A 14,232-nucleotide genomic window follows, 5' to 3' on the forward strand; every position below is an offset into this window, starting at 1 on the left:
AATGCTCCGGCCAAAACCACCACGGTGTACACTGACCACAATCCCTTAGTTTTCATCCAGAAGATGAAAAATCAAAACCAGAGACTACTCAGATGGAGTCTTATACTCCAAGAGTTTGACGTTGAAATAGTTCATGTTAAAGGGAAAGATAATATCATTGCCGATATGTTGTCCAGACACATGTAAAGATGTTCAAGTTCAGAATTTGGAAATCGGCTTACAAGCATGTAATATTACATTATAAAACTTAGAGTATTGTCCAAAGAAATGTTAAATATATTAACTTGAAAGTTTTTTCCAGAGAAAAAAACTTTCCTTTAAGGGGGGAAGACTGTTACAGATGGGACATTTCTTCCTTTATAATTCGCCTGCTGTTTTGATTTAATTCTTTCTTTAGACATTTGTGGTACTGTAAGTCTAACCTGTTCTGCAGCAGACACCATGTGTTGTGCTTTGTACCCAGTATTCTTTTGTCAAGATGTTGCCCAGTGGGCTGACCGGTTATGTAATGGCTCTTTTATTATTAGCTGGGTGCACATGTATTTAAGAAGTGGGTTGTACCATGCTTGGGTGCACTCATCACACCACAGCCACCCGTTCAGCCAGGGGCTCTGTTCTTTTTTTCACTTGATGGGTGTCGCCAACCTTCATCACTCCGGCCAATGTCCAATTGGCCCTACAGCTATACACTGCCTGCAGATACAGCAAGTCACCGCTGTACTCTTCTCCTTCAAGGTGACGGCTTGCCACATGCATTGCATGTAGAGACAGCGAGTCACCGCTGTACTCTCTCTCCTTCAAGTTGATGGCCCAAACCAACCGGTTTTGCGGCTCTTCCTAGATGGCCTAGGACCAGACTGGTTCTGAGGCTCTACCTAGATGGCCTGGGACCAGACCGGTTCCGAGGCTCACCCCAGATGACCTGGATCAGACCAACCCGGTGCACCAGCCAGTGCTTCAGCCAGCTGTGCCTGAGTTGCCCCTCCACAACAGAATACCGATAGTCAACTTGACAGCATGCACCCAATCAAGTCCTCGACAACAACCTATAAGTAATTATTTAATTGTATAAACAAACAGAAACCTAGATTTAAACTGCTTTATTATTTTTAGTATGTAAACTGAATAAATTTCTGTAAATATAGTTGCTGGTTTCCTACTCTATGCTGTCATGTTCGTCTCTGTCGTGCCCTACTTCGTTTTGGTTCTTTTGAATTAGTCGCACGTAACAGCTGAGATAAAAAAGATAGCGTTTCCAGTCTGCCAACTTGCTCAAAAACAGCAAGTATGGCTTTTACGTTAGTGCTTTATTTCAACGTTAATTCTATAACCTCTAAAAATATGGTCTTCACACTTGTACAGTGGATCGAGAAAGACGTTTTCTTGCAGATGACAGTAGCATTAACTCATTTGAAAACTTTTTGATCTTTTTACTTTCTATGCTGAGATGCAGATAGCGTTCCCCGTGAGCGGAGATGCTAAGAAAACAGCCTGTGTGGCTCTCACGCTACTCCTTTAATTCAACGTTAATTCTCTAACCTCTAAAAATATGGTCTTGAAACTTGTACAGTGGACCGAGAAAGACGTTCTCTTGCAGATGACAGTAGCATTAACTCATTTGAAAACTTTTTTGATCTCTTTACTTTCTTCGCTGAGATAAAAAAAGATAGCGTTTCCAGTCTGCCAACTTGCTCAGAAAACAGCAAGTATATATTACGTTAGGGCTTTATTTCAACGTTCATTCTATAACCTCTGATAATATGGTCTTGACACTTGTACAGTGGATCGAGAAACGGACTCACTTGCAGATGACAGTAGCATTAACTCTTTTGAAAACTCTTTGGATCATTTTATTTTCTTTGCTGAGATACTGACAGCGTTCCCAGTCTGCCAACTTGGTCAGAAAACAGCAACTATGGCTTTTACGTTAGTGCTTTATTTTAACGTTAATTCTAAAAACCTCTGATAATATGGTCTTAAAATTTGTACAGCAGAACAAGAAAGACGTTCTCTTGCAGATGACAGTAGCATTAACTCATTTGGAAACTTTCTTGATCATTTTATTTTCTACGCTGAGATACAGATACCGTTCCCCGTGAGCCAAGATGCTAAGAAAACAGCCAGTGTGGCTCTCACGCTAGTGCTTTATTTCAAAGATAATTCTATAACCTCTGAAAATATGGTCCTGAAACTAGTACAGTGGAACGACAAAGAGACGTTCTCTTGCAGATGACAGCAGCATTAACTCATTTGGACATTTTTTTGATCATTTTACTTTATTCGCTGAGATACCGATAGCGTTCCCAGTAAGCCGACATGCTCAGAAAACAGCCAACGTGGCTCTCACGCTAGTGCTTTATTTCAACAATAATTCCATAACTTCTAAAAATATTGTCTTGAAACTTTTACAGTGGAACAAGAAAGGAGTTCTCTTGCAGATGACAGTAGCATTAACTGATTTGAAAACTTTTTTGATCTCTTTACTTTCTTCGCTGAGATAAAAAAGATAGCGTTTCCAGTCTGCCAACTTGCTCAAAAACAGCAAGTATGGCTTTTACGTTAGTGCTTTATTTCAACGTTAATTCTATAACCTCTAAAAATATGGTCTTGAAACTTGTACAGTGGATCGAGAAAGACGTTCTCTTGCAGATGACAGTAGCATTAACTCATTTGAAAACTTTTTGATCTTTTTACTTTCTTTGCTGAGATGCAGATAGCGTTCCCCGTGAGCGGAGATGCTAAGAAAACAGCCTGTGTGGCTCTCACGCTACTCCTTTAATTCAACGTTAATTCTCTAACCTCTAAAAATATGGTCTTGAAACTTGTACAGTGGACCGAGAAAGACGTTCTCTTGCAGATGACAGTAGCATTAACTCATTTGAAAACTTTTTTGATCTCTTTACTTTCTTCGCTGAGATAAAAAAGATAGCGTTTCCAGTCTACCAACTTGCTCAGAAAACAGCAAGTATATAATACGTTAGGGCTTTATTTCAACGTTCATTCTATAACCTCTGATAATATGGTCTTGACACTTGTACAGTGGATCGAGAAAGACGTTCTCTTGCAGATGACAGTAGCATTAACTCATTTGGAAACTCTTTTGATCATTTTATTTTCTACGCTGAGATACAGATACCGTTCCCCGTGAGCCAAGATGCTAAGAAAACAGCCAGTGTGGCTCTCACGCTAGTGCTTTATTTCAAAGATAATTCTATAACCTCTGAAAATATGGTCCTGAAACTAGTACAGTGGAACGACAAAGAGACGTTCTCTTGCAGATGACAGCAGCATTAACTCATTTGGACATTTTTTTGATCATTTTACTTTATTCGCTGAGATACCGATAGCGTTCCCAGTAAGCCGACATGCTCAGAAAACAGCCAACGTGGCTCTCACGCTAGTGCTTTATTTCAACAATAAGTCCATAACTTCTGAAAATATTGTCTTGAAACTTGTACAGTGGATCGAGAAAGACGTTTTCTTGCAGATGACAGTAGCAATTAACTCATTTGAAAACTTTTTGATCTTTTTACTTTCTTTGCTGAGATGCAGATAGCGTTCCCCGTGAGCGGAGATGCTAAAAAAACAGCCTGTGTGGCTCTCACGCTACTCCTTTAATTCAACGTTAATTCCATAACTTCTAAAAATATTGTCTTGAAACTTTTACAGTGGATCGAGAAAGACGTTCTCTTGCAGATGACAGTAGCATTAACTCATTTGAAAACTTTTTTGATCTCTTTACTTTCTTCGCTGAGATAAAAAAGATAGCGTTTCCAGTCTGCCAACTTGCTCAGAAAACAGCAAGTATGGCTTTTACGTTAGGGCTTTATTTCAACGTTCATTCTATAACCTCTGATAATATGGTCTTGACACTTGTACAGTGGATCGAGAAACGGACTCACTTGCAGATGACAGTAGCATTAACTCTTTTGAAAACTCTTTGGATCATTTTATTTTCTTTGCTGAGATACTGACAGCGTTCCCAGTCTGCCAACTTCGTCAGAAAACAGCAACTATGGCTTTTACGTTAGTGCTTTATTTCAACGTTAATTCTAAAACCTCTGATAATATGGTCTTAAAATTTGTACAGCAGAACGAGAAAGACGTTCTCTTGCAGATGACAGTAGCATTAACTCATTTGGAAACTTTCTTGATCATTTTATTTTCTACGCTGAGATACAGATACCGTTCCCCGTGAGCCAAGATGCTAAGAAAACAGCCAGTGTGGCTCTCACGCTAGTGCTTTATTTCAAAGATAATTCTATAACCTCTGAAAATATGGTCCTGAAACTAGTACAGTGGAACGACAAAGAGACGTTCTCTGCAGATGACAGCATCATTAACTCATTTGGACATTTTTTTGATCATTTTACTTTATTCGCTGAGATACCGATAGCGTTCCCAGTAAGCCGACATGCTCAGAAAACAGCCAACGTGGCTCTCACGCTAGTGCTTTATTTCAACAATAATTCCATAACTTCTAAAAATATTGTCTTGAAACTTTTACAGTGGAACGAGAAAGGAGTTCTCTTGCAGATGACAGTAGCATTAACTGGTTTGAAAACTTTTTTGATCTCTTTACTTTCTTCGCTGAGATAAAAAAGATAGCGTTTCCAGTCTGCCAACTTGCTCAAAAACAGCAAGTATGGCTTTTACGTTAGTGCTTTATTTCAACGTTAATTCTATAACCTCTAAAAATATGGTCTTGAAACTTGTACAGTGGATCGAGAAAGACGTTCTCTTGCAGATGACAGTAGCATTAACTCATTTGAAAACTTTTTGATCTTTTTACTTTCTTTGCTGAGATGCAGATAACGTTCCCCTTGAGGGGAGATGCTAAGAAAACAGCCTGTGTGGCTCTCACGCTACTCCTTTAATTCAACGTTAATTCTCTAACCTCTAAAAATATGGTCTTGAAACTTGTACAGTGGATCGAGAAAGACGTTCTCTTGCAGATGACAGTAGCATTAACTCATTTGAAAACTTTTTTGATCTCTTTACTTTCTTCGCTGAGATAAAAAAGATAGCGTTTCCAGTCTGCCAACTTGCTCAGAAAACAGCAAGTATGGCTTTTACGTTAGGGCTTTATTTCAACGTTCATTCTATAACCTCTGATAATATGGTCTTGACACTTGTACAGTGGATCGAGAAACGGACTCACTTGCAGATGACAGTAGCATTAACTCTTTTGAAAACTCTTTGGATCATTTTATTTTCTTTGCTGAGATACTGACAGCGTTCCCAGTCTGCCAACTTGGTCAGAAAACAGCAACTATGGCTTTTACGTTAGTGCTTTATTTCAACGTTAATTCTAAAACCTCTGATAATATGGTCTTAAAATTTGTACAGCAGAACGAGAAAGACGTTCTCTTGCAGATGACAGTAGCATTAACTCATTTGGAAACTTTCTTGATCATTTTATTTTCTACGCTGAGATACAGATACCGTTCCCCGTGAGCCAAGATGCTAAGAAAAACAGCCAGTGTGGCTCTCACGCTAGTGCTTTATTTCAAAGATAATTCTATAACCTCTGAAAATATGGTCCTGAAACTAGTACAGTGGAACGACAAAGAGACGTTCTCTTGCAGATGACAGCAGCATTAACTCATTTGGACATTTTTTTGATCATTTTACTTTATTCGCTGAGATACCGATAGCGTTCCCAGTAAGCCGACATGCTTAGAAAACAGCCAACGTGGCTCTCAGGCTAGTGCTTTATTTCAACAATAATTCCATAACTTCTAAAAATATTGTCTTGAAACTTTTACAGTGGAACGAGAAAGGAGTTCTCTTGCAGATGACAGTAGCATTAACTGGTTTGAAAAACTTTTTGGATCTCTTTACTTTCTTCGCTGAGATAAAAAAGATAGCGTTTCCAGTCTGCCAACTTGCTCAAAAAACAGCAAGTATGGCTTTTACGTTAGTGCTTTATTTCAACGTTAATTCTATAACCTCTAAAAATATGGTCTTGAAACTTGTACAGTGGATCGAGAAAGATGTTCTCTTGCAGATGACAGTAGCATTAACTCATTTGAAAACTTTTTGGATCTCTTTACTTTCTTTGCTGAGATAAAAAAGATAGCGTTTCCAGTCTGCCAACTTGCTCAAAAACAGCAAGTATATATTACGTTAGGGCTTTATTTCAACGTTCATTCTATAACCTCTGATAATATGGTCTTGACACTTGTACAGTGGATCGAGAAAGACGTTCTCTTGCAGATGACAGTAGCATTAACTCATTTGGAAACTCTTTTGATCATTTTATTTTCTACGCTGAGATACAGATACCGTTCCCCGTGAGCCAAGATGCTAAGAAAACAGCCAGTGTGGCTCTCACGCTAGTGCTTTATTTCAAAGATAATTCTATAACCTCTAAAAATATGGTCCTGAAACTAGTACAGTGGAACGACAAAGAGACGTTCTCTTGCAGATGACAGCAGCATTAACTCATTTGGACATTTTTTTGATCATTTTACTTTATTCGCTGAGATACCGATAGCGTTCCCAGTAAGCCGACATGCTCAGAAAACAGCCAACGTGGCTCTCACGCTAGTGCTTTATTTCAACAATAATTCCATAACTTCTGAAAATATGGTCTTGAAACTTGTACAGTGGATCGAGAAAGACGTTCTCTTGCAGATGACAGTAGCATTAACTCATTTGAAAACTTTTTGATCTTTTTACTTTCTTTGCTGAGATGCAGATAGCGTTCCCCGTGAGCGGAGATGCTAAGAAAACAGCCTGTGTGGCTCTCACGCTACTCCTTTAATTCAACGTTAATTCTCTAACCTCTAAAAATATGGTCTTGAAACTTGTACAGTGGACCGAGAAAGACGTTCTCTTGCAGATGACAGTAGCATTAACTCATTTGGAAATTTTCTTGATCATTTTATTTTCTACGCTGAAATACAGATACCGTTCCCCGTGAGCCAAGATGCTAAGAAAACAGCCAACGTGGCTCTCACGCTAGTGCTTTATTTCAAAGATAATTCTATAACCTCTGAAAATATGGTCCTGAAACTAGTACAGTGGAACGACAAAGAGACGTTCTCTGCAGATGACAGCATCATTAACTCATTTGGACATTTTTTTGATCATTTTACTTTATTCGCTGAGATACCGATAGCGTTCCCAGTAAGCCGACATGCTCAGAAAACAGCCAACGTGGCTCTCACGCTAGTGCTTTATTTCAACAATAATTCCATAACTTCTAAAAATATTGTCTTGAAACTTTTACAGTGGAACGAGAAAGGAGTTCTCTTGCAGATGACAGTAGCATTAACTGGTTTGAAAACTTTTTTGATCTCTTTACTTTCTTCGCTGAGATAAAAAAGATACGCTTTCCAGTCTGCCAACTTGCTCAAAAACAGCAAGTATGGCTTTTACGTTAGTGCTTTATTTCAACGTTAATTCTATAACCTCTAAAAATATGGTCTTGAAACTTGTACAGTGGATCGAGAAAGACGTTCTCTTGCAGATGACAGTAGCATTAACTCATTTGAAAACTTTTTGATCTTTTTACTTTCTTTGCTGAGATGCAGATAACGTTCCCCTTGAGGGGAGATGCTAAGAAAACAGCCTGTGTGGCTCTCACGCTACTCCTTTAATTCAACGTTAATTCTCTAACCTCTAAAAATATGGTCTTGAAACTTGTACAGTGGATCGAGAAAGACGTTCTCTTGCAGATGACAGTAGCATTAACTCATTTGAAAACTTTTTTGATCTCTTTACTTTCTTCGCTGAGATAAAAAAGATAGCGTTTCCAGTCTGCCAACTTGCTCAGAAAACAGCAAGTATGGCTTTTACGTTAGGGCTTTATTTCAACGTTCATTCTATAACCTCTGATAATATGGTCTTGACACTTGTACAGTGGATCGAGAAACGGACTCACTTGCAGATGACAGTAGCATTAACTCTTTTGAAAACTCTTTGGATCATTTTATTTTCTTTGCTGAGATACTGACAGCGTTCCCAGTCTGCCAACTTGGTCAGAAAAACAGCAACTATGGCTTTTACGTTAGTGCTTTATTTCAACGTTAATTCTAAAACCTCTGATAATATGGTCTTAAAATTTGTACAGCAGAAACGAGAAAGACGTTCTCTTGCAGATGACAGTAGCATTAACTCATTTGGAAACTTTCTTGATCATTTTATTTTCTACGCTGAGATACAGATACCGTTCCCCGTGAGCCAAGATGCTAAGAAAACAGCCAGTGTGGCTCTCACGCTAGTGCTTTATTTCAAAGATAATTCTATAACCTCTGAAAATATGGTCCTGAAACTAGTACAGTGGAACGACAAAGAGACGTTCTCTTGCAGATGACAGCAGCATTAACTCATTTGGACATTTTTTTGATCATTTTACTTTATTCGCTGAGATACCGATAGCGTTCCCAGTAAGCCGACATGCTTAGAAAACAGCCAACGTGGCTCTCAGGCTAGTGCTTTATTTCAACAATAATTCCATAACTTCTAAAAATATTGTCTTGAAACTTTTACAGTGGAACGAGAAAGGAGTTCTCTTGCAGATGACAGTAGCATTAACTGGTTTGAAAACTTTTTGGATCTCTTTACTTTCTTCGCTGAGATAAAAAAGATAGCGTTTCCAGTCTGCCAACTTGCTCAAAAAACAGCAAGTATGGCTTTTACGTTAGTGCTTTATTTCAACGTTAATTCTATAACCTCTAAAAATATGGTCTTGAAACTTGTACAGTGGATCGAGAAAGATGTTCTCTTGCAGATGACAGTAGCATTAACTCATTTGAAAACTTTTTGGATCTCTTTACTTTCTTTGCTGAGATAAAAAAGATAGCGTTTCCAGTCTGCCAACTTGCTCAAAAACAGCAAGTATATATTACGTTAGGGCTTTATTTCAACGTTCATTCTATAACCTCTGATAATATGGTCTTGACACTTGTACAGTGGATCGAGAAAGACGTTCTCTTGCAGATGACAGTAGCATTAACTCATTTGGAAACTCTTTTGATCATTTTATTTTCTACGCTGAGATACAGATACCGTTCCCCGTGAGCCAAGATGCTAAGAAAACAGCCAGTGTGGCTCTCACGCTAGTGCTTTATTTCAAAGATAATTCTATAACCTCTAAAAATATGGTCCTGAAACTAGTACAGTGGAACGACAAAGAGACGTTCTCTTGCAGATGACAGCAGCATTAACTCATTTGGACATTTTTTTGATCATTTTACTTTATTCGCTGAGATACCGATAGCGTTCCCAGTAAGCCGACATGCTCAGAAAACAGCCAACGTGGCTCTCACGCTAGTGCTTTATTTCAACAATAATTCCATAACTTCTGAAAATATGGTCTTGAAACTTGTACAGTGGATCGAGAAAGACGTTTTCTTGCAGATGACAGTAGCATTAACTCATTTGAAAACTTTTTGATCTTTTTACTTTCTTTGCTGAGATGCAGATAGCGTTCCCCGTGAGCGGAGATGCTAAAAAAAACAGCCTGTGTGGCTCTCACGCTACTCCTTTAATTCAACGTTAATTCTCTAACCTCTAAAAATATGGTCTTGAAACTTGTACAGTGGACCGAGAAAGGAGTTCTCTTGCAGATGACAGTAGCATTAACTCATTTGAAAACTTTTTTGATCTCTTTACTTTCTTCGCTGAGATAAAAAAGATAGCGTTTCCAGTCTGCCAACTTGCTCAGAAAACAGCAAGTATATATTACGTTAGGGCTTTATTTCAACGTTCATTCTATAACCTCTGATAATATGGTCTTGACACTTGTACAGTGGATCGAGAAAGACGTTCTCTTGCAGATGACAGTAGCATTAACTCATTTGGAAACTTTCTTGATCATTTTATTTTCTACGCTGAGATACCGATAGCGTTCCCAGTAAGCCGACATGCTCAGAAAACAGCCAACGTGGCTCTCACGCTAGTGCTTTATTTCAACAATAATTCCATAACTTCTAAAAATATTGTCTTGAAACTTTTACAGTGGAACGAGAAAGGAGTTCTCTTGCAGATGACAGTAGCATTAACTGGTTTGAAAACTTTTTTGATCTCTTTACTTCCTTCGCTGAGATAAAAAAGATAGCGTTTCCAGTCTGCCAACTTGCTCAAAAACAGCAAGTATGGCTTTTACGTTAGTGCTTTATTTCAACGTTAATTCTATAACCTCTAAAAATATGGTCTTGAAACTTGTACAGTGGATCGAGAAAGACGTTCTCTTGCAGATGACAGTAGCATTAACTCATTTGAAAACTTTTTGATCTTTTTACTTTCTTTGCTGAGATGCAGATAACGTTCCCCGTAAGGGGAGATGCTAAGAAAACAGCCTGTGTGGCTCTCACGCTACTCCTTTAATTCAACGTTAATTCTCTAACCTCTAAAAATATGGTCTTGAAACTTGTACAGTGGATCGAGAAAGACGTTCTCTTGCAGATGACAGTAGCATTAACTCATTTGAAAACTTTTTTGATCTCTTTACTTTCTTCGCTGAGATAAAAAAGATAGCGTTTCCAGTCTGCCAACTTGCTCAGAAAACAGCAAGTATGGCTTTTACGCTAGGGCTTTATTTCAACGTTCATTCTATAACCTCTGATAATATGGTCTTGACACTTGTACAGTGGATCGAGAAACGGACTCATTTGCAGATGACAGTAGCATTAACTCTTTTGAAAACTCTTTTGATCATTTTATTGTCTTTGCTGAGTTACTGACAGCGTTCCCAGTCTGCCAACTTGGTCAGAAAACAGCAACTATGGCTTTTACGTTAGTGCTTTATTTCAACGTTAATTCTAAAACCTCTGATAATATGGTCTTAAAATTTGTACAGCAGAACGAGAAAGACGTTCTCTTGCAGATGACAGTAGCATTAACTCATTTGGAAACTTTCTTGATCATTTTATTTTCTACGCTGAGATACAGATACCGTTCCCCGTGAGCCAAGATGCTAAGAAAACAGCCAGTGTGGCTCTCACGCTAGTGCTTTATTTCAAAGATAATTCTATAACATCTGAAAATATGGTCCTGAAACTAGTACAGTGGAACGACAAAGAGACGTTCTCTTGCAGATGACAGCAGCATTAACTCATTTGGACATTTTTTTGATCATTTTACTTTATTCGCTGAGATACCGATAGCGTTCCCAGTAAGCCGACATGCTCAGAAAACAGCCAACGTGGCTCTCACGCTAGTGCTTTATTTCAACAATAATTCCATAACTTCTAAAAATATTGTCTTGAAACTTTTACAGTGGAACGAGAAAGGAGTTCTCTTGCAGATGACAGTAGCATTAACTGATTTGAAAACTTTTTTGATCTCTTTACTTTCTTCGCTGAGATAAAAAAGATAGCGTTTCCAGTCTGCCAACTTGCTCAAAAACAGCAAGTATGGCTTTTACGTTAGTGCTTTATTTCAACGTTAATTCTATAACCTCTAAAAATATGGTCTTCACACTTGTACAGTGGATCGAGAAAGACGTTTTCTTGCAGATGACAGTAGCATTAACTCATTTGAAAACTTTTTGATCTTTTTACTTTCTATGCTGAGATGCAGATAGCGTTCCCCGTGAGCGGAGATGCTAAGAAAACAGCCTGTGTGGCTCTCACGCTACTCCTTTAATTCAACGTTAATTCTCTAACCTCTAAAAATATGGTCTTGAAACTTGTACAGTGGACCGAGAAAGACGTTCTCTTGCAGATGACAGTAGCATTAACTCATTTGAAAACTTTTTTGATCTCTTTACTTTCTTCGCTGAGATAAAAAAGATAGCGTTTCCAGTCTGCCAACTTGCTCAGAAAACAGCAAGTATATATTACGTTAGGGCTTTATTTCAACGTTCATTCTATAACCTCTGATAATATGGTCTTGACACTTGTACAGTGGATCGAGAAACGGACTCACTTGCAGATGACAGTAGCATTAACTCATTTGGAAACTTTTTTGATCATTTTATTTTCTACGCTGAGATACAGATACCGTTCCCCGTGAGCCAAGATGCTAAGAAAACAGCCAGTGTGGCTCTCACGCTAGTGCTTTATTTCAAAGATAATTCTATAACCTCTGAAAATATGGTCCTGAAACTAGTACAGTGGAACGACAAAGAGACGTTCTCTTGCAGATGACAGCAGCATTAACTCATTTGGACATTTTTTTGATCATTTTACTTTATTCGCTGAGATACCGATAGCGTTCCCAGTAAGCCGACATGCTCAGAAAACAGCCAACGTGGCTCTCACGCTAGTGCTTTATTTCAACAATAATTCCATAACTTCTAAAAATATTGTCTTGAAACTTTTACAGTGGAACAAGAAAGGAGTTCTCTTGCAGATGACAGTAGCATTAACTGATTTGAAAACTTTTTTGATCTCTTTACTTTCTTCGCTGAGATAAAAAAGATAGCGTTTCCAGTCTGCCAACTTGCTCAAAAACAGCAAGTATGGCTTTTACGTTAGTGCTTTATTTCAACGTTAATTCTATAACCTCTAAAAATATGGTCTTCACACTTGTACAGTGGATCGAGAAAGACGTTTTCTTGCAGATGACAGTAGCATTAACTCATTTGAAAACTTTTTGATCTTTTTACTTTCTATGCTGAGATGCAGATAGCGTTCCCCGTGAGCGGAGATGCTAAGAAAACAGCCTGTGTGGCTCTCACGCTACTCCTTTAATTCAACGTTAATTCTCTAACCTCTAAAAATATGGTCTTGAAACTTGTACAGTGGACCGAGAAAGACGTTCTCTTGCAGATGACAGTAGCATTAACTCATTTGAAAACTTTTTTGATCTCTTTACTTTCTTCGCTGAGATAAAAAAGATAGCGTTTCCAGTCTGCCAACTTGCTCAGAAAACAGCAAGTATATATTACGTTAGGGCTTTATTTCAACGTTCATTCTATAACCTCTGATAATATGGTCTTGACACTTGTACAGTGGATCGAGAAACGGACTCACTTGCAGATGACAGTAGCATTAACTCTTTTGAAAACTCTTTTGATCATTTTATTTTCTTTGCTGAGATACTGACAGCGTTCCCAGTCTGCCAACTTGGTCAGAAAACAGCAACTATGGCTTTTACGTGAGTGCTTTATTTCAACGTTAATTCTATAACCTCTAAAAATATGGTCTTAAAATTTGTACAGCAGAACGAAAAAGACGTTCTCTTGCAGATGACAGTAGCATTAACTCATTTGGAAACTTTCTTGATCATTTTATTTTCTACGCTGAGATACAGATACCGTTCCCCGTGAGCCAAGATGCTAAGAAAACAGCCAGTGTGGCTCTCACGCTACTCCTTTAATTCAACGTTAATTCTCTAACCTCTAAAAATATGGTCCTGAAACTAGTACAGTGGAACGACAAAGAGACGTTCTCTTGCAGATGACAGCAGCATTAACTCATTTGGACATTTTTTTGATCATTTTACTTTATTCGCTGAGATACCGATAGCGTTCCCAGTAAGCCAACATGCTTAAAAAACAGCCAACGTGGCTCTCTGGCTAGTGCTTTATTTCAACAATAATTCCATAACTTCTAAAAATATTGTCTTGAAACTTTTACAGTGGAACGAGAAAGGAGTTCTCTTGCAGATGACAGTAGCATTAACTGGTTTGAAAACTTTTTTGATCTCTTTACTTCCTTCGCTGAGATAAAAAAGATAGCGTTTCCAGTCTGCCAACTTGCTCAAAAACAGCAAGTATGGCTTTTACGTTAGTGCTTTATTTCAACGTTAATTCTATAACCTCTAAAAATATGGTCTTGAAACTTGTACAGTGGATCGAGAAAGACGTTTTCTTGCAGATGACAGTAGCATTAACTCATTTGAAAACTTTTTGATCTTTTTACTTTCTTTGCTGAGATGCAGATAGCGTTCCCCGTGAGCGGAGATGCTAAGAAAACAGCCTGTGTGGCTCTCACGCTACTCCTTTAATTCAACGTTAATTCTCTAACCTCTAAAAATATGGTCTTGAAACTTGTACAGTGGACCGAGAAAGACGTTCTCTTGCAGATGACAGTAGCATTAACTCATTTGGAAACTTTCTTGATCATTTTATTTTCTACGCTGAGATACAGATACCGTTCCCCGTGAGCCAAGATGCTAAGAAAACAGCCAGTGTGGCTCTCACGCTAGTGCTTTATTTCAAAGATAATTCTATAACCTCTGAAAATATGGTCCTGAAACTAGTAAAGTGGAACGACAAAGAGACGTTCTCTTGCAGATGACAGCAGCATTAACGTCATTTGGACATTTTTTTTG

The sequence above is a fragment of the Acanthaster planci genome, linkage group LG16, assembly GCF_054643075.1.
Source record: "Acanthaster planci isolate LZ-2023a linkage group LG16, COTS_SCS, whole genome shotgun sequence".
Classification (NCBI taxonomy): domain Eukaryota; kingdom Metazoa; phylum Echinodermata; class Asteroidea; order Valvatida; family Acanthasteridae; genus Acanthaster; species Acanthaster planci.